This window comes from Panthera tigris, chromosome A2 (assembly GCF_018350195.1).
Source record: "Panthera tigris isolate Pti1 chromosome A2, P.tigris_Pti1_mat1.1, whole genome shotgun sequence".
NCBI classification, from domain to species: Eukaryota; Metazoa; Chordata; class Mammalia; order Carnivora; family Felidae; genus Panthera; species Panthera tigris.
Window position 1 is genome coordinate 137,824,225 of NC_056661.1, and position 20,127 is coordinate 137,844,351.

General features: G+C 40.4%; 1 long non-coding RNA gene across 2 annotated transcripts in view; it reads right to left on the bottom strand.

The window, feature by feature from the left end:
• The window catches only part of LOC122234457, a 264,574-nt gene that overhangs the window by 39,710 nt on the left and 204,737 nt on the right, over positions 1–20,127 (bottom strand). For both annotated transcript variants that reach the window (XR_006212245.1, XR_006212247.1), the window contains exon 6: positions 18,749–18,856. This is a non-coding gene — a long non-coding RNA (uncharacterized LOC122234457). The remainder of the gene's footprint in view (positions 1–18,748; positions 18,857–20,127) is intronic.

Sequence of the window (20,127 nt, forward strand, 5' to 3'; positions counted from 1 at the left end):
TTCTTTCCTTAACCCTTCTCAAGATTTGAGTAATGAGAAGCTTAAGTGTCATTCTGGTAAAGGAAACTCAGTTCTTCAACCATCCCATGACATCTGATGACCAACACTGAGTTGCTATGGAACGTGTGATCTTTGGGCATTGGTGTTTATACCTAATATGGTGAGACAATTGCAGTCCCAGTGTGGCCTCACATATGTCCAGTGAATTACTCTGCATTCTCTTCCTCCCCTAATTAGACTCCTCTGCTTTCTGTGTCTTTTGTGCCCTTTTAGGAGCCAAGAGATCGTTGGCTGTTCTCCCTGCCCACCTCTATGTTATGCACACTGAGCCCTTCCTTGGGCACCACACTAATCATTCCTAGAGACTGCTATTCTGACTCCATACTTCTACTCTCTCTGGGTTATACCCAGGAAACAAACCACACTTTCTCTCTGCTTTAGGAATGTCTAAATTTATCTAGAGACTGAGGATTCTCTCTACCATTTTGATCACTCATTTTAAAGTCCCAATCAATTCCATCTTTTTAGGTAAGCATTTCCTAGCGGGAAGAGAACACTGCTCCCATCTGAATGCAAAGGGATCTCTTCTTCTGAACTTCTATTTTATTATCTGGCTATCTAGTTGGCATTTATCACATACAGCTATGAAATAGCATATATATGTATATATTTTTCCCAACTACATTGTATGTTATATATTTGTTTTAGCTTTTCCACGACAGCCTAAGCTTCCCCTCCTTATTTTGGAAAGATTTTTTTAAATAAGTGAAAATTGGGGTGCTGGGGTGGCTCAGTTGGTTAAGTGTCCTACTCTTCACTTAGGTTCAGGTCATGATCTCAAGGTTCATGGGTTGCAGCCCTGTGTTAGGCTCTGCATTTATAGTGTGGAGTCTGCTTGGGATTCTCTCTCTCTGTCTCTCTCTGCCCCTCCACCACTCACACTCTTTCTCTCTCTTTCTCTCTGTTTCTCAAAATAAATAAAAAAACTTAAAAGAATAAGTGAAAATTGCCCAAGAAATGCCATTATCTTTTAAAAATTACATATACTCTGATTATGGTATATTATTTCTGCGATCCTCTATTGATCTGCCACTGTAAATTTAATATAGTAGCTGTGTAAAGAATGGTTTCCTGGCTAACAAAAAACAGCAAACTTTACACTAAATAATATTTTCATTGCAAGTTAAATTCCACTAGAGCAATGAAAATTTCCAAATACCAAAAACTGTTCTTAGCTCTAGCTATGGCCCACTTATTTCAAATACTTAATATAATAGCATTCTAGTATGACAATAGAATTGAAACAATCCCTTAGAGTTCATGCTAATTAGGTTTGCAGATGGCTTTAAGTCTTTTCAATTTTTTTCTTATTTAAATTTAAACACAATGGGGAAATGGATTAGATACTGCATGCCAGTTAACTCAGCTACATTGTAAAAGAAGTACAATATCACATTATACATGTCATCTATCCACGGGCTTACTCAACTGTAGGAAAATGGTCTAATGTGTTGTCAAACACGATCAAACTAAAATATTTAATCCAAGCAATTCAATATTTGATGAGCAATAAAAAAATGACATGTGTTTGTCTAACGAAAGACCTAAATGCCTGGACAAACAGATATATTTCTAGAAATATAAAGGTTTTGTTTTTCTTTGGTTCAGATTGTGCCAAGTAGGAACAGTGTCTCCATTACTGTGAACATTTTATTATCATGTCTCAACAGGAGTGCTCTGGTTGAGAAAGCACTTTTCATTCTAAGTTTCTTGTCCCTTCCGGGCTCTAAGTTTCCTATTCTTACTTTCAAAGCAAAACTGATTTTTTTTTCCCTCTTGAAATGTTTGATAAAATTTCTATGTGCCCAATTTTGAGTTACTGGAGCATAAAAACGGTAATTTTTTTCCATCAGATAGGCAATTTTTCAGGTGCTCTGGGGACAGTTCACTTAAGATTTTTTTGAAAAGCCAGACATTGTTCAGAATATAATTATTCAAGAGAAACAAATTCATCAGAAGTAAGACCACTGAAATAAATGAGTGGCAGATTGAAAGTTGGAAGGTGTATAGAATCTGAAACACGAAAAATAGCTTTGTTATAAACAGCTGAATCAAGGAGTTCTCTTCTTTAGTATGTGGAAAAGGATTAGCGACGGGCGGCCTGTGGCTGGGCAGTTATTCCACTTCCAATATGGGCTTTTCTATATCCTCAATATCCTTGGGCCCGAGTCCTGCCTTTGGGCAAACTCTCATGTCAGAAGAAACAGTAAAATAGGGTACAAAGAGTTAAGAATGTTTCTCCAGACTCAGTGCCCGCTCCTTGACTTCCTTTCAGTATGTCTCAGAAAGTCCCGAGTACATGGTGCTGTTCGTAGAGATTTGTCACCGTCCCATATCACAGCAGGGTCTTGGTGTGTTGCCTTTCCTTCCCTTCCCTAATTCTGTTTTTGCCCTGAGATTCCAGCAACTGAGATTATCCAAAAGAGTAACTTATTTTTTGTATTTAAAAATGTTTTATTAATTTATTTTTTTTTGAGAGAGTGTGAGAGTGTGCGCGAGCAGGGGAGAGGTAGACAGAGGGAGAGAGAGAATCCTAAGCAGGCTCCATGCTGTCAGCGCAAGAGTAACATTTTTTTAAATCACTTTATTGATGTATGATTGACATGATGTACATATACAATTCTGTCATGTACTTATTTATTTATTTATTTATTTAAAGTTTATTTGAGAGAGAGAGAGTGCACACACGTGTGTGCACAAGTAGGGGAGGGGCAGCGAGAGAGGGGGAGATAATCACAAGCAGGCTCGCACCATCAGCGCTGAGCCGGATGGGGGGGCTTGAGCTCAGGAGCTGTGAGATGGTGACCTGGCTGAAACCAAGAGCCAGATGCTCAACCAACTGCACGACCCAGGAGCCTCTTTCTGTCTTTTAAAAAGAAGCATAGAGCCGTCATTTTGTCCCTGAAGTTAAGACCTCATGGAAGGAGAAGCAATCTAGCCTATTGTACAAAGCATTTAAGACTTGGGTTTGAATCCTCGCTCTGTTAGTTTCAGCTACATGATCTTAGGCAAATTCTGTAAGTCTCTCAATAAGGTAGTCTCCTCATCAGCAAAACGAGAGTTTTGCAACTTTGAAGATTGAAGATAATGTATGTAATAACTTGGCGTTCAGTAGCCCCTTCACAAATGCTCCCATTAATGTCACTGAGACCTTGAGCTTCAGAGAGAACTCTGGCAAAAGGGCTTTGGCTTTCTCGAGAGGGAAGTTTGCCTTGATGCCCTTGTATTGTTTGAAAAGTCTCTGCCTTACATAGAATTTACTGATTCATTTGAGACAACGTGTGGCATGATGAAAGCAGCCCCCACTTTGGAATCAGGAGACTTAAGTCTTCACCCTTCTCTTCTGCTAATTATCTCTATAACCCTGAGCAGGTCCCTTAAAATATGTGGGCTACAGTTTCCTCATTTATAATAAAATCAGGTTGGATAGAGGATCCGAAGATCCCTTTAAAATTTTTTGTGATCCAAAATGAAATGAAATGAAATGAAATGAAATGAAATGAAATAAAATAAAATAAAATGAAATAAAATAAAATAAAATAAAATAATGTTGTGATCCTAACATTCTCTCTCTTGAAGAGCTAAGGGCAGACTATGGGAGGTAGTGACAGCAGATGAGAGTAATTGTGAAAGCAGCTCCCTGAGGTATATAGGTCCAGGACAATCTGAGACAGAGACAGAAAAAGATAATCCCATCGTTAAAACTAAGTTCAAAAAGAGAAACAAAGTCATTGCTCTTTTAATGTATTTTGGAAATTTGGGTTCTCACAGGGTATTTTATAGAGCTCATTGACATTAAAACCCTTGATGCATGTAAACTACAAGTTTCTAAGACTGCTTCTAATGGCATCAAGAGGCCCAAATCTTTGAACCAGAGAGCAATAGATTCAAAGAAGGAAGAAAAGATGTTATGAGTGTAAGAGGGATTCAATTGGTTGGGGTCAAGGTGGTCAATGACACTATTTTTTTCCTTTTGTACTTGTGACCTCTACATTAGATGCGTCTATTTTCCGGGAGAGAGATTATCTTCATTATGATTCTGAAACATGTGCAAAGAGCTACTTCAAGCTGAGACAGACTTACCAGAGTCCCTGCTGGGAGATAAAGCATTAAGATATGTGCTGTGATTTCAGCCCTGTAGGACCAAAATGTACTGAGAAATGACTGGTTTCAGACCAGTCCACCACTGCACAAGCTGCCTGCCAAAGAAGCTGTTGCTACCTCAATGAAAATGGATCCGGTTTTCAATTTTCATCTTAAATACTAACATACACAGTACCTATAATGCAGCCAACCTCAGAATATGGCTATGAATGCAACTACCTCCTTTATTTTCTATGTTAGAGCAAATTGCAGAGAATTTGATAACTATGCTATTAAAAAAAAGGTACATTGCCATAACAGCTGTTGTAAATATTTTGGTCAATTTTTATTGTTGAAATACATTTTTTATTGATGATGATTAGGGGAACATATAAAGCATCAACAAGAAAATAAAAACCACCTGTAATAGAATCTTCCTGAAATAGCTCACGGATAATATTTTATGTACACCCTTTCAGTCTTTTTTTATGTGCATGTATGTAATCTCCCGAATTGGGATAATATTCCTATTAGTTGACACTTAAAAAATAATTAAAACAATATCATGAAAGTTTTCCATGAAAATCTTCTTTGGGAATGCGGTTGTAGGGGTGAGGTAAAGGTGGAGGGGACAAAGAGAAAAAACTGAAAGTGGTGACAGATGAATTGGGAAGTGTTCCTGGGCTGATTCACAAAGTAGCGAGGATCTTACAGGCCATGCTACAGCGGGCCAGGATGTCAGAAATTACCGTGTAGCATGAGCAGGAAGTCATTGATCCCACCTCTCTAAAACAGAGTGAGTGGGAGAGTTGAGCAGGATAACCTGGGATACCCAAGGTTTTATTCTTCCTAAAGGGAGTGCAGTGGAGTAGAGCAAGCACTTTGGACTCAGCCATTTGGGATTCAATTCTGCCACCTGAACCTACCTGATAATGCCACCAAGATAAGTTATGTCATACCTTGGTTTTCTTCATCTGTAGAGTGAAGACAATCGTATATAGCTTATACTGAAGATTAAAGGAGGTAATGCACGTAAAGCTTGGGGCTTTGTGCTGGCATGTATTAGGTGCTCATTAAATTATTCCATTCTTATTTTCAAAGTTAGGTTATAGAGGGAAAGATCATGGGTTCCTCGTCCACCACCCCTCAAATTCAATTATGTTAATGGGTCCGTCAAGGATACTATTTCTATTTCTTTTCAATTTTTATGTTCCTTTTAATTTTTTACACATTTTCTTTTCCAGTTTTGAAAATAAATTTGAGAATCAACTTGTCGAGGTCAACAAAAGGGATAGTATTTCTTAGAAGTGAGAATTTTCATGTATTTATTATTTCCCTCATACAGAGTTGTTCACAGGATTGAGGGGTTGAGATTTTTTCCATCGGTTTTAGCCTCCAGTCAAATATAAAGTAACAAGTATGAGAACTTATTTTAGAGGGGAAAATATGGATTTAGTGAAGCCAATGTCCCTTGAGGATCATTCCCCAAGATGACAGTCCCTCAGTGCATCTATCCTCTCCAGTGCTCTCTGCCCATTTTTCTTTGCCCTTCCCCTTCCTCCCTCAGCTCCCACTGTTGCCTGCCTCTTGACCGCGAAGCTCCATTGCTAACACACCCTCATTCAGTCTCATCCTCCTCGCCTGTGATAAGAGCCCCTAACTCCTGCAAAGGTACAAATTGCCTGGGCTCGCCTTTGGTTCTGCCCATGGAAAGCAGTGTGATCTGGTAAAATGGGGATGATAATAATAGTACCTATTATATTTGTATATATATAATTTAAGGTTATATATAATACATACATAAGGTTATATTTAATACATACAATTTAAGGTTGCTATGAAGATTCGCTGAATTGAGATATTATTAAGCACTCATAAAAATAACTGACAGTAAGCACTTATACATTAGCTATTATTTTTCATATTTTCTGTAAAAATAAAATTAATAACTATGAATCACACCAGTATCAAATGAGATATTATATCTAAAAGCACTTAATCTCGGGCCTGGGACCAAGCAGCCCTCAATGATGATAGTTATGTAATAATCTGTGTTCTACCTGTAGTGAAATTGTTTCAGTTTCTCAAATGAGTGACACTCTCTCACCTCCAGATCTCTGGATACTCTGTTCCCTCTGTCTGGAAGACTGTTCCACTATGGTAACTCCTACTCATACTTGACGTTTTTGCTTACACATTGCTTCTCTGGGAAACTATCTTCGTCAACAGCACAGAAGGGGTAGATGTCCTTGCTATGGCCTCCCCGTCCTGCTCTAGCACCTTCTCACAGTACAGTAGTGTGCCCTGCCTCTCTTGTCCGTGGTTCTGCTTTCCACAGTCTCAGTTACCCACAATCAACACAGTCTAGAAGTACATGATCCTCCTTCTGACTTCTTGTCAGAAGACCAGTACCTGCCTAACATTACATCACGGTGCCTACATCATTCACTTCACTGCGTCTCATCACGTAGGCATTTTATCATCTCACGTCATCACAAGAAGGGTGAGTACAGTACAGTAAGATATTCAGATATCTTGAAAGAGAAAGAGAGACCATCTTCACACAACTTTTATTACAGTATATTGCTATAACTGTTCTATTTTATTATTACTTATTGTTAATCTCTTACTGCGCCTAATTATCAATTAAACTTCATCATAATTGTGTATGTAGATGAAAAAACATAGTATGTATAGCGTTCAGCACTATCTGTGGCTTCAGGTACTCTCTGGGGGTCTTAGAAGTTATCCCCTGTGGATAAGGGTAGAAACTACTGTATTTATTACCCTTTCCAGTAATTGCTGATTTCATTGTCCTTCCTCCCTACTTGTCAATAGGCAACGTGAGAGAAGCTGCGTAGTTCCTGATATATAACCTACGTTAAATAAGTGACAATAATGACAATAGTAAACTTGTTGAAAAAAATAAGAGAAAACCAGGATAGAGTAATTCCATGAAATTCAATGGGCAAAAGTGTTTCAACAAGGGATAATTAAACAGTGCCAGATGCTGGTAGACACGTCAGGGAAGCAAAGGATTGAAAGGTATATGTGGAGTTGGGCCATTAGGAAATTAGTAGTGACCTAAGAGAGAGCAATTGAACGATGTGGTGGAGCAGGGAGCAGCCTGCAGAGGGAGGAGCAATGAAAGGGAGAGGAGAAACTGGAGCAGGGGTTTCCTAAAAGCTTGGCTGTGAAGCAAATGGGAAGCCAGGGAGAATCGAGCACCTGGAGACAGAGTATGTGCGTATGAGGCCGTGACTCTGGGGGGTGTGCCTGCGTGTGTATGTGAGACAGACAACGCGTGTGTGTCTGTGTCTGTCCAGCTGTGTCTACATGTAGCTGTGGGTAAAGGTACGTCTGTGTGTCTCTCCCGAAGTGTGGTGTATATGTGTGTTTGTGACAGGGTAGGGTGTGTAAGGTGGAACAGACTTGAAGGTGTTCCCCGGTTGAGGAGGAAGGGTCAGTGGGAAGCGAGAAGTCACCAGAAAACCTGTTAAGTCTCAGGATGTGACCAGAGAAGAAGCTCGGAGGGCTGAGGTTTCTGTGAGTTTTGCCTGTGAGGATTTCTTTTTACTTGGTTTTATTATAGCCCACACACTTAAAAAAAATTTTTTTAACGTTTATTCACTTTTGAGAGACAGAGAGACAGAGTATGAGTGGGGGAGGGGCAGAGAGAGACAGAGACACGGAATCTCAAGCAGGCTTCAGGCTCTGAGCTGTCAGCACAGAGCCCGACGTGTGGCTCGAACTCAAGAACTGTGAGATCACGACCTGAGCCGAAGTCAGATGCTGAACCGACTGAGCCACCCAGGCACCCCTATAACCCACACACTTTGATTGTGTATATTGTTTCCCTAATTACTGTCCTTATCTCTCCCTCCCACCACCCCTTTCCAGTCGACATGGGTCTGGGAAAACCCGGTTACATTTCCCTGTCAGTGAAAATACTTGAGTGTCCCTAAGACAACCAATCATCGTCTCCATTTTTACTTATAAAACACTTTTTGTGCTATCATATAGACAGAGCCTGAAAGCAAATTAACAAGGGATGCATTTATTCGTTGGAAGTATTAGCATATTCTAGATATGCTATACATAGATTTAGAACTTCTGAATTAAAAATGCAGGGGATAATATTGTTTAAGCCTCTCCTTCTGGTTTTGAAACTTTTGATATTTGTTCATTCAAAAGGACATTGGCAGGATTCAGCAGGGGATGTTGAATTCATATTACAAAGAGTACCAAGGACAAGTAAATGAGTCAGCCACTGTTTGCAATTTTTCGCTGTCTAAATTCCTGTGACATGAGACTTACTGAAAAAAATTTTATTTTCTTAGAATGCTAGAAAAGAGGGAAAACTTTGAGCAATGTTTTCAAGAAAATGTTTTTGCTTTGAAAAATATCACACACAGAAAAGAGAAAGGTTTTTATCTTTTATTTTCACAGCAAATCTTTTTTCAAAGGAGCTATCAGAAATATTCTGGCCTTAATTTAAAAAATAATGCTTGAACTTGAAAGAAAATATTTTTGCTGAGTACTCTTTAAAACTTCATTTTGAAGGGTGCCTGGGTGGCTCAGTCGGTTAAGCTTCCAACTTCGGCTTGGGTCATGATCTCACGGTTCGTGGGTTCCAGCCCCACATCGGGCTCTGTGCTGACAGCTCAGAGCCTGGAGCCTGCTTTGTATTCTGTGTCTCCCTCTCTGCTCCTCCCCCACTCGCCCTTTGTCTCTCTCTCTCTCTCTCTCTCTCTCTCTCTCATAAAATAAACATTAAAAATATTCATTAAAGAAACTTCCCCCTACTTCCCCTTGGAAACCATGCACATGTAAAATATTCACAAAGTGCCAAATGAAATAGAGTGAAAAGTAAGTCTTCTGACTCCCACTCACCAGGCCTCCGCCCTAGAGGTAACCACTGTTATTGGTCTTTTGTGGGTTCTTCGGGACATATTCTCTGCCCTTAGACTTGCACATATTTACATGTTTCCCTCCATTAGTAGCAGGCTATATACACTGTCACCTATGTAGCTTTTTTTTCTGAATGGTCCTTGAACTAGAAAAGTATAAGAAAAATACTACCAGACATCCTCACCAGCAAAGAGCATTGGCCCATAAAGGACCAGTGAGATCTCCACCTCCCCTTCCCTTCCAGGCATTAACATGCACGGAGGCTTCTGTTTTGGACTGAGGCACGAGGGAAGAGCAGGAAGGAATTTGGGGCAAGGAGTGTCTGTGGCTGGTGCAGAGTTAAGGAGGAGAGTTATTTTATAACCTTAGACTGGGTAATATGCCCAAGGTCAGAAAAGCAAAGGATTTATGGGAAGTAGGAGATGGTCAAAAGTTAATTTCTGGGAATGAGAGCCATTTCGAGTCCTGGAGACCAAAGGCCACACACAATTGGAGAGGAGGCCATTCCTCCCACTTCCCCTTGGAAACCAGCAATAATCTGACACTCCTCAAATCTGCAGGCAGACAATGTGGAAAATTATAAGCCAGAGTAGGAAGGGAAGGAAAAAGCAGACACCACGCAGTTACAGACTGGTTTGTGGGCATTTGTGTGGCATCCTTTTGGGGAACTCCCCAAAATAACTTGGGGACACTTGGAGATGTGCTAATTACTAGTCATCAAAACAGTTGGAACTCTTACCATCATATTTTGCGCATAAAAATAGACTGCAACTTTATTTTATACTCCCAATCTGGTGAGGCTCAGGAGGCTTGGATTATATGTAAAACATGAAAATACTAAATATACAACATATGCAATACCTTGTAACAGAATGGTGGGATAGAAATTTTGATTTCAAAACAACAGCTACCTATTCCAAGTTGAAGTGCTGAGCCAGGATTGAAAAGTAAGAGATTGAGAACTAGTAGATAATTTTTATACTCCTCACTCTTATCAGGAATGTGGAAATGTAGAGAAGAGTTTGAAATATAACTTCTTTTTTATTAAGTTTTTTTTTTAAATTCCAGCCGAGTTAACATACAGTGTTATATTAGTTTCCAGTAGACAATACAGTGATTCGACACTTCCACACATCACCCTGTGCTCATCATGACAAGTGCACTCCTTAATCCCCACCAACTATTTTACCTGTCCGCCCAACCCACCTCCCCTTTGGTAACCATCAGTTTGTTCTCTATGGGTAAGAATCTATTTCTTGGTTTGCCTCTCTCTCTCTCTTTATTCCCTTTGCTCATTTGTTTTGTTTCTTAAATTTCACACATGAGTGAAATCATTTGGTATTTGTCTTTCTCTGACTGACTTATTTCACTTAGCATTATACTCTCTGGCTCTATCCAGGTTGTTGCAAATAGCCAGATTTCATTTTTTTTTTATGTCTGAGTAATATTCCATTGTGTGTGTGTGTGTGTGTGTGTGTGTGTGTGTGCCACATCTTCTTTATCTATTCCTCTATCAATGGACACTTGGGCTACTTCCATATCTTGGCTATTGTAAATAATGCTCTTATAAACATAGAAGTAAACATTTATCCCTTTGAATCAGTGTTTTTGAATGTTTTGGATAGACACCCAGTTGCATGATTATTAGATCACAGGGTAGTTCCATTTTTAACTTTCTGAGCCAGTTTTTGACAGTGGCTATACCAGTTTGCATTCCCACCCATGGACCATAAAGATTCCTTTTTCTCCACACCTTTGCCAACACTTTTTCTTGCTTGTGTTTTTGACTTTAGCCATTCTGACAGGTGTGAGGTGATATCTCATTGTAGTTTTGATTTGTTTTTCCCTGATGATGAATGATGTTGAGCATCTTTTCATGTGTCTGTTGGCCGCTGACATATAACTTGTTAGGAGGGTATCTTAGGAGAGCATTACTGAGAGTCTGTGTCCTCTACAAGGGCAGGTTCTGAGGGATGCCTGCCCCTCACCTTACGCCACGTCTTTAATCAGACCAGCATGAGAATCTGACAGATGTTCCCCACGGTTGAAAGACATAGTGGGCATATAACTGTCCAGAGAAGTCTCCTGCGTGAGATTGGCTCCAACAGACAAGCGGAAGAAGTGGTGTAGTAGGAGCCATCAGCCTCCTGGAGTTCACTGGGGCTAACAACAGGTGTGTACTTCTTGTGGGTGTGCTGTGGGCCATTGGTGAGAAAGTTTGACCCTGGAGGCATCCTAGGTTCTTTCCAGAAGGGCTGCAGAGAGAAATTAGAGGTGGGTATTGCCGGATTGCTAGGGGCTAAGGAAAGCATAAGAAGCCAGTCAGCACGGAAAGACCCAGATCCAGAGAACTTCAGGTGGCTGATTCCTAGCAAATGAGTGGGTTTTCAAAATAACCCATAAATGTGTTCCTCAACAGAATCAGCTTTAAGCAGCAACCGAGTCCAGATGGTGCTGCTACCACATGCCTGGTCACAGGACTCTTGTTCCCCTTGACTCTCCCCTGCTCTCCAGCAACATCCACTCCATGCTTGGACAAGCAAGTGGGGAGGAAGAATAGAACTGGATGAGAGGAGAAGCTGACTGACCATACTCCAGGGGTGGAGGGAGGCTTCCGCTTTTAATCCTGTTCTGAATCTTGATTACCGCATGACGCATGACGGAACATGTTAACTGAAGCGAGACTGTTTAGTAACTAACAGTAACTGTAGTGACCACATATTTCCATTTCATTCAAGGACAGAGGATAAACTGCTCTACTAGATATACAAGGATGCAGGGCTGCACGATCTCACTCCACACGCGGTGTGTTTATGGCTGATAATACTCACCTGCAGAAGTGGGGCAGAACGTAGAAGACATTCTTGACTTCTGCATTTTCTCTTCCTATCTTCCGGAGGTTCTTCAAGTTTTACTTCCTTTGCATGAATTTCTTTTTTTCGAGGGCACTAACACTTCCTGTCATGGCTTTTGTATCATTTCTTTCCTCCTTTTATTCTCTCAGGCTTTCTTTCATTGTCTCCGGCACTGCCCTGAGAGCTATTAGCTCTCTTCTCAGGATGATATGTTCACTCCCCACAGTGACAACACTGGCATTTTCATTCTCTCCCTTTAGAGGGAACATCCCAAGGATATTGCCCTTTAGCGCCTGTGAGCACTCAAGAGCTAGGGTAGTGGCACAATGACTGCCAGAGACAGGTCAACACCTCACAATTCACTCGAGGTATCTGGCTACTTGTTGAAAGTGAAATACCCGTAGTTAGCTGTGTCTAACAGCAATCACTGTGGATCCTTGCAACAATTTAAATCAGGCCATCATTTTGGCAGACTTAAGGCTCTAGCTTATAAACACCTGCAGAGGTATGAACACCAGACTACTGGCTCTGGAGGCAGGGAAATGAGCTTCAACTTCTATATCCACTGCAATATATATTTGTGCAGGCCTGAGATGATTACTTCTCTGAATAAAGAGGATAGCGATACCACCATCCATTAAATGAGATAATAAGCATGGCATGTTTAGTGCCAAAATGCTAGTGATAAGGAAGCATTTGCTAGGTATTTAAAAATGTTTTTTAAATATTTATTTATTTTTGAGAGAGAGAGAGAGAGAGAGAGAGAGAGAGAGACAGAGCATGAGTGGGGGAGGGCAGAGAAAGGGAGAAACAGAATCCGAAGCAGGCTCCAGGCCGTGAGCTGTCAGCACAGAGCCCGACGCAGGGCTCAAACCCACACACAGTGAGATCATGACCTGAGCTGAAGTCGGACACTTAACCGACTGAGCCACCCAGGCGCCCCAGGTTAGGTATTAACTCTTATATTTATAATCCTGACTCATCTTATTAATCCCAGATTTATCCAACTCCTGTATTCCCAGGCTCTTAGTTATTTCTTCCTCTTCTTCTTTCTTTCTTTTCTTTTTCCTTCCTTCCTTCCTTCCTTCCTTCCTTCCTTCCTTCCTTCCTTCCTTTCTTCCTCCTTCCTTCCTTCTTTCCTTTCTTCCTTCTTCTCTTCTTTCTTTCTTTCTTTCTTTCTTTCTTTCTTTCTTTCTCTCCTTTTTGGTCAATGGCACTTTCATTTAAATAGGTTTTTCCTTCAAGGCCAGGGACTTCTTAATGATCTGTATGTACAGGAAGTTTAAATGACTTGCAAATAGTAATCCAGAAAACTGTGTCCTTCTTGCACACAGAATTGATTTCCCCTTCCAACCTACCTTAAGACTAAAGCTGTAAGATGGGAAAGGGTGTGGTTAAATTATAAAATATTAGTTCAATAGGATTTCTTAAAACTTCTGCTTCTCTTGGTTGATGTTTCCCATTTTGTCTTCCTTTCTTATTGGTTCACTGCTGAGCACATGGAGAGGTTTAAAAAATACTTCTTGACATGACAGCTGCTCTGGACTGTCATTTCTAAGTCTCCATTGACGTTGGAATCCTCAGTATATTCCCTTCTCATAGCCATGTAGCACTAGAATTTTTTTGGCTCATGGGAAGACTACACATCTCTTCATTCCAGGTAGAATCAGGATCTCAATTTGCATACTATTGATATTTTTGCTCCCTAGTAACTGGTGGAGAAAGAAAAAACAGCATTTGGAAGAAGATTTGATCCCTGAGGACCTTCATGATGGGCTTGATGGATGGATGGATAGATGGATGGAAAGAACAAGATACACCACGTACCTCAAGAGGATTCAAGAACAGAGCCCCTCCCAGAGGTGAAGGCAAGTACACAGCTCATCAACCTTTCTGAATGCTACCTGGTTCTGTCATCATGTCAGTTATGCTTTATTTTGCGGGGTTAAAGCAGAATTTCTTATAAAGCAAAATAAGATCTATTGCGGCTTGGAAACCCTTTGAAATAGTATTAATTTTACTTTTAAAAAACGTTTTTAAATTATTTATTTATTTTTGATAGAGAGAGAGAGGGGAGAGAGAGAGAGAGAGAGAGAGAGAGAGAGAGAGGATGAGTGGGGGAGGGGCAGAGAGAGAGGGAGACAGATAATCCAACGCAGGCTCCGGTGCTGGCAGCACAGAGCCCAACAAGGGGCTCAAAATCTCTAGCTGTGGGGCGCGCGAGTGGCTCAGTCAGTTAACCATCCCACTTCAGCTCAGATCATGACCTCGTAGTCTGTGGGTTTGAGCCCCACATCAGGCTCTGTGCTGACAGCTCAGAGCCTGGAGCCTGCTTCGGATTCTCTGTCTCCCTCTCTCTCTGCCCCTCCTCTGCTTGCTGTCTTTCTCCTTCAAAAATAAATAACCATTAAAAAAAATAAATAACTCTCGAGCCGTGACATCATGACTTGAGCCAAAGTTCGATGCTTAACTGACTGAGCCACCCAGTAATAACCTTACTTTTTAAATGAGTTATACATATTTCAAAGCAGGGTGGTTAAATTGCCTGCTTGATGAATGGATACAAATATTTTATCGCTTTGATGAGCAGCTGTCAGGGAAATTGTAGGCAGTTGGAGAAATCTTACAATGTTTTCCTGCATTAAGCCAGGGTACTGTGTGTTTCTTAGCCCATGGTTTAAGTTCTACTTTGGAGGGAAAAAAATAATAAATTTAACAAATATAGATTAATGATGATAAAAGTTTAAAAAGTTCCCATACTTAATATTTTATTCAAATAGTTTTGGGTTAACTGACTTGCAGTTTTTGTTACTCTTTCTCATCTGCCACACTTCGCAGCAAGAAAACTCATTAATATGCAATGTTTCTATCCCTTCGACTGCTTCCTCCCACTGTCCAAAATATATTCAATTCAAAATCTGTTTAGTCAAGCAGACATGAGGAAGAAAGAGAATTTCTATGGTGTTTTCAAAAGCTGATTTGTGGCAAAATCATTTTATTTTATTTGTTCAGGCCTCAGAGAGGGGAGTCTAGAGAAAATTTCCCTATGCCATGAGAGTCTCCCAGGGGAGCCAAGAGGGGGTGAGCAGGAGGTGGCCTCACAGCAACTCCCCACAGACCCCCACCCTCTCCTGTCACAGGAGGGTCACAAGGTGCTCCATCTACACTCAGATAAGCTGAGGTTCAGCCTTCCCCTAAAAAGACACCCCGAAGTCACCAGGGTGTCGTCATGGAGTCTTTCCCTGCATTCTTCTTAGTAAAACAAGCTAGTTAGAAACTTGTTGCAGGATGACAGCATACATGGGCTAAATAAATTTTAATGAAACTGGGTCTTAGGCCCTCCTACTAGTGCTTTTTATGTTGCTTATAACTATGGTAACTGGTAATAAAATATTATCCATTCCTCCATCCTGACTCCAGTGTCGTGACCAGCTCGATACTTGGAATTCTCCCACTTCCCATTCAAGCTTTCTCATTAACTATCATTGGGATTTTAAGATCTATGTTTTTAAAAAAAATTTAACCAAGGTCAAGTTGAAGTAATTTTAAGTGTATAACATGTATTTCTACACACACTATACCAGGTCAATATTCAAATGAAAAACGAAAAATTAAATGCACTTCAGATGCAAGCAAAACCAAGTTCCACATTTCACACCTTTTCAATAATTTATAGAACCAGCCAGTCTTTCTTTCCTTTGTAAATTGCTTCTTCCAAACCCTGAGACTATAAGACAAGTAGCAGGCAGACTAGTTTACATTTGAAGACACTGCTTCTATCCTTTTGCCATAGGATCACCTAATGAAGTAAGAATGTATATTCCCCAGGCGGCTGGCTGACTCAGTCGGTTGAGCATCTGACTCTTGATTTAAGCTCAGTTCACAATCCCAGAGTTGTGAGATCAAGCCCTGCATCAGGATCCGTGAGTGTGGAGCCTGCTTAAGATTCTCTTTGCCTCTCTCCTCTGCCCGTCCCCTGCATGCACTTGCTCTTTCTCTCTCAATTTAAAGAAAAAAAAAAAAAAGAATGTATCTTCCTTAAATGGCCAGAGCTCTTCACGCAGGACAATATGTATCCACAATTTTGGCTTGTTGTTATTTCCTATTTTTAAATTAAAGTTTTCAATTTTATGAAAATTTAGAAACACGTACATCATTTGTAAAGTCAAATGAGGCATATTAAAAATAAGCAGTGCCTTGCTGGCCTTTTTCCCTATTCTGCTTTTGTTCACCAATGAAGCAAACCCAAGACCGAATCTTGACAACGGGAGGACCAGCTACTTATGCAACTACAGAGCCAGGGGCGTTGAAGTGGGCAAGAGGCCGCTCTGGTCTCTTTCCTCTAAGTAGGTCATCAATGAAATTACTCAGACTGAAAATATTCCCTTCTATTTTTTTAGTTTTTTTACGGAAATTCCATAATCTCGTTCTACATGTTTTTGCAGTATTCTATTACCTGAAGAAGAAAAAAGAAGCTTTAGAAAATAGTGATTGTGAACATGCCCTGTTTGTAAAATCCGTGGTAAGTAGAGTCGGTAGGAGATGGCTAACTACGCTTTGAGGTGGCCATGAGAATCGAGGGACTGTTAATTCTGTGTCATTGTTACAAGTCTCTCGGCGCAAATGGATAGTTCTGTATTTAGTCCTCGGTGCCCATAGCACCCACTGAGAAGCCCTGTTCCAGGACAGACACCCCTTAAGTCTGTTTTGAATAACAGTAGACTTCAGAGAATGGGTGGAACATATGATTTGAAGGGCTGACTCTGTGAATCAGAACTTCAGGAAACCACAGTGAATTATCTGGCAATTAAGCATACCCCATTGATAGAGCCTGAATCCAGATCAGCCTCGGCCCTTTGCTTTAGGATTGGCAAAACGGCCCCTGGAAGCCCAAACAGTTTTGTTCTCGGGCCATGGTTCCCACCTACTGCCTTCTTCTCTAATCCCCTTTCAATGGGAGGTGGTATCAGAAATACCATTTCCGCTACCACATTAGAAAGCAACAGAGCTCATGATGTTTGTCCTGTGTCTTCCGAAACCAAGCGTCTCCCATTCTAAGACTTTCAAACAAAATTCAAAACAGTGGCCTTGGAGCAGAATTTCAAGGGAGGCCCCTACAAAGCCCGCCAACTCCATGGTTTCCAGTAAAAGGACCTCCTGCTCCAGTCTTTTGAAACCTGGTTCAAGTAAAATACCATTCTCATACCAGAGTGTGAATCACATTTCCTCCGTCCACACAGCTTCTATAGTCTTGCCAGAGAGAGCATTTACCCCTCCACTTCCTGATTAAAACACACACACACACACACACACACACACACACACACAAAATTTGGCTGGCCTATTTTTAATATGCTAATTATCTCCATCTGTAAGTGCTTCCTAGCCTCTTTGGCTTTTCTTGGCCCAGCCTCAAATCCCAACCTCTCTTCCAAGGGAAAAAAAAATGGGTATCCGCCTTACGGCCAGAAGCCAAGGTGCATAAAGAGAGAACTGAACCCTTCAAAAACTAAACATAAATATGGTGCAAATTGGCAATCAGAGTTTTAACACTAAATCTTTTTAAAGATAAACTTCACATGAATTTACTCTTTTTCACTTGGTTCCTATGAAGAACAGCTCCCCAAGATATCTAAATCATGGAGGCTCTTATGTAGACGTCCCCTGATATATAAGAAAATCAGTACCAGCCCATCTAAGTGAAGCAGTATACGCCATGATGTTAAGCCTCCAGGCTTTCTACGGGCCATGATTGTTTTGTTCGTGGACCTTATGTTTAGCTGTAAAGGCTACATGAGCTACCACATGAAACCTCATACTGTGTGATGCAGGAAATAACAACAACTTTGAAAAATGAAGTACACTTTCAAAATAAAATGTTTTCTTTGGCCCCTGGGAATTTGTTTTTAAAATTGGGAGAGGAGGGATGCATCTTTAGCAGAAGCATCATTTATTTCATGCCTTCTGTTTAGGGAGGAAGTGGCTGGGGTAAGGCCAAAACTTGTATAATTTCCTGACAAATGTGTAAGGACAATCATTTCAAAAAAGCCTGTTTAACCACTTGATGAGAAGTGTGCTTTTTGTTTTCCTACAAATACTTTAGAAGTCAGAGAACGATTTTTGTGTGTTTTAACTGTCGAAGAGCTTCCAAAATCCACAAAACTATTTTAAAATTGGTCATATCTTACCGTTTTCACTCTCACCACCGAAGACTGGTTTTGGCATTTAGCCAGAACAAATTCGTGGGGGCAGATGCTATTGGTTGGAAGAACAGAGTAAAACAAAATAGAAAACAGAACCCAAAGTGACAAAGACCCCTCCTTGACCAAACTGTGGTCGGATTCCTCTGAGCCTGCTTCATGACGAGGCTTCCTCCTTGGCCTGCCTTTAGCAAGCATCCTACTAAATCAGTTTAGTGAGAATCCCTCCCCTTGATATTTGATCAAACTCCTCATCCCTTGTCCTTGGCATTCAATATTTGGCCTCCCTTTAGCAGGAATCCTGGTAAGCCTGCTTTAACAAGAATTCCCCACCCTTGATTTCTGAGTAATTTTCTATTGCTGTCTGCCTTTGCTATATTCAGAGTTCAACTTGACTTCTCTCCCTATTGTAATAGTCTTGCACAAAGCCTTCCTTGCCATTTTTAACAAGTGTCAGAATGATTTTTCTTTAACAAGGGATATGAGTAGGAATTAAGACTGGAAAAAACATCAGGAATTTAAAGGTCCCAAAACTACAAATGCTCATCCAAATAAACATTCCCTAAACAACCTTTGAAGGTTATTTGAACCTTAAAATTAATGTTTTCTAATATTTAGTATTTAAAAAAAATCACTTACCTACGATGTCTTCGTATTTCTGCACATTCCACTGCCATCCCGAGTATGACAACACTTGCTGGTATAACTCTCGTACACTTTTTGCAATTAACCATTTTCACCTCTTGTCTAGAAACATAACAAAAAAATTACATTCAATTACATGTATGCAAAAATATGTGTGCATGATTACAATAAAGAAAAGAAGAAAGAAAAAAAGCAGTTAAGTAAGGATGAACAAATAAAGTCATTTTTTCTTTAAAAAGTTTCTTTTGTTGGGGCACCTGGGTGCCTCAGTCAGTTGAGCATCTGACTCTTGATTTCAGCTCAGGTCATAATCTCATGGTTGTGGGATTGAGCCCTGTGTCAGCTTTGTGCTGAGTGTAGAGCCTGCTAGGGATTCTCTCTCTCTCTCTCTCTCTCTCTCTCTCTCTCTGCCCCTCCTCTGCCCCTCTCTCCCCATTTGCATTCTCTCTCTCTTAAAAAAACTTTTTTTTGTTAACTAGACTTATTGTGGTGATCATTTTGCAATATATAAGAGCTTTGAATCATTCTGTTGTACACCTGAAACTAATGTTGTATGTCACTCATGCCTTGGTAAAAAAGTTTATTTGTATATTTAAACAAATGGATATGAGTAGCTTATGACTTGGGCAAGTCGTTAAACCTCTCCAAGCTTCACTTTGCACCTCTCATTTCCCCACAAATCGGAGCCCCTGAGTGGTGCATGGCAAGTACGACATCGACTGAGGCTTTGTGTTTTACAGGAATAATTTGAGCAAATTTTGTATCCTATTTACTTTACGTTTTAAGTTTTGCTTTAACATAAAAGAAAATAAGGCTTTAAATAACTGACCATGGAGAAAATCCACCATGTTTCTTCTGTGTCTTAGAGAGCTCTCTGGAACTCTGCTATCCACCACAATTTGAAAAGCCAGGCACGAGATACATGCTATGTAAGTGTAGGAAACAAGAGCAAACAATATGCAACACCTGCTCTCTTACAAGTGTTTCTCACTTTCAAGTCACATACTTAATACGTGAACATATACTTCTTGCAAAAACTCAAGTTAGCTGCTTTTTACCCCATTCCCTTACCAGAGATAACCACTGTAAACAATTTAGCATTACTTCAGATTAAAAAATTTTTTAATGTTTATTTATTTTGAGAGAGAGAGAAAGGGAGAGAGAGAGAGAACACAGGAGGGGAGTGGCAGACGGAGAGAGAGAGAGAGAGAGAGATTGAGAGAGAGAGAGAGAGAGAGAGAGAGAGAGAATCCCAAGCAGGATGCAGTGCTCAAACCCATGAATGATGAGATCATGACCTAAGCCAAAATCAAGAGTTGGGCACTCAACCGACTGAGCCAGCCAGGCGTCCCACTTCAGATGTTTTTTAATTA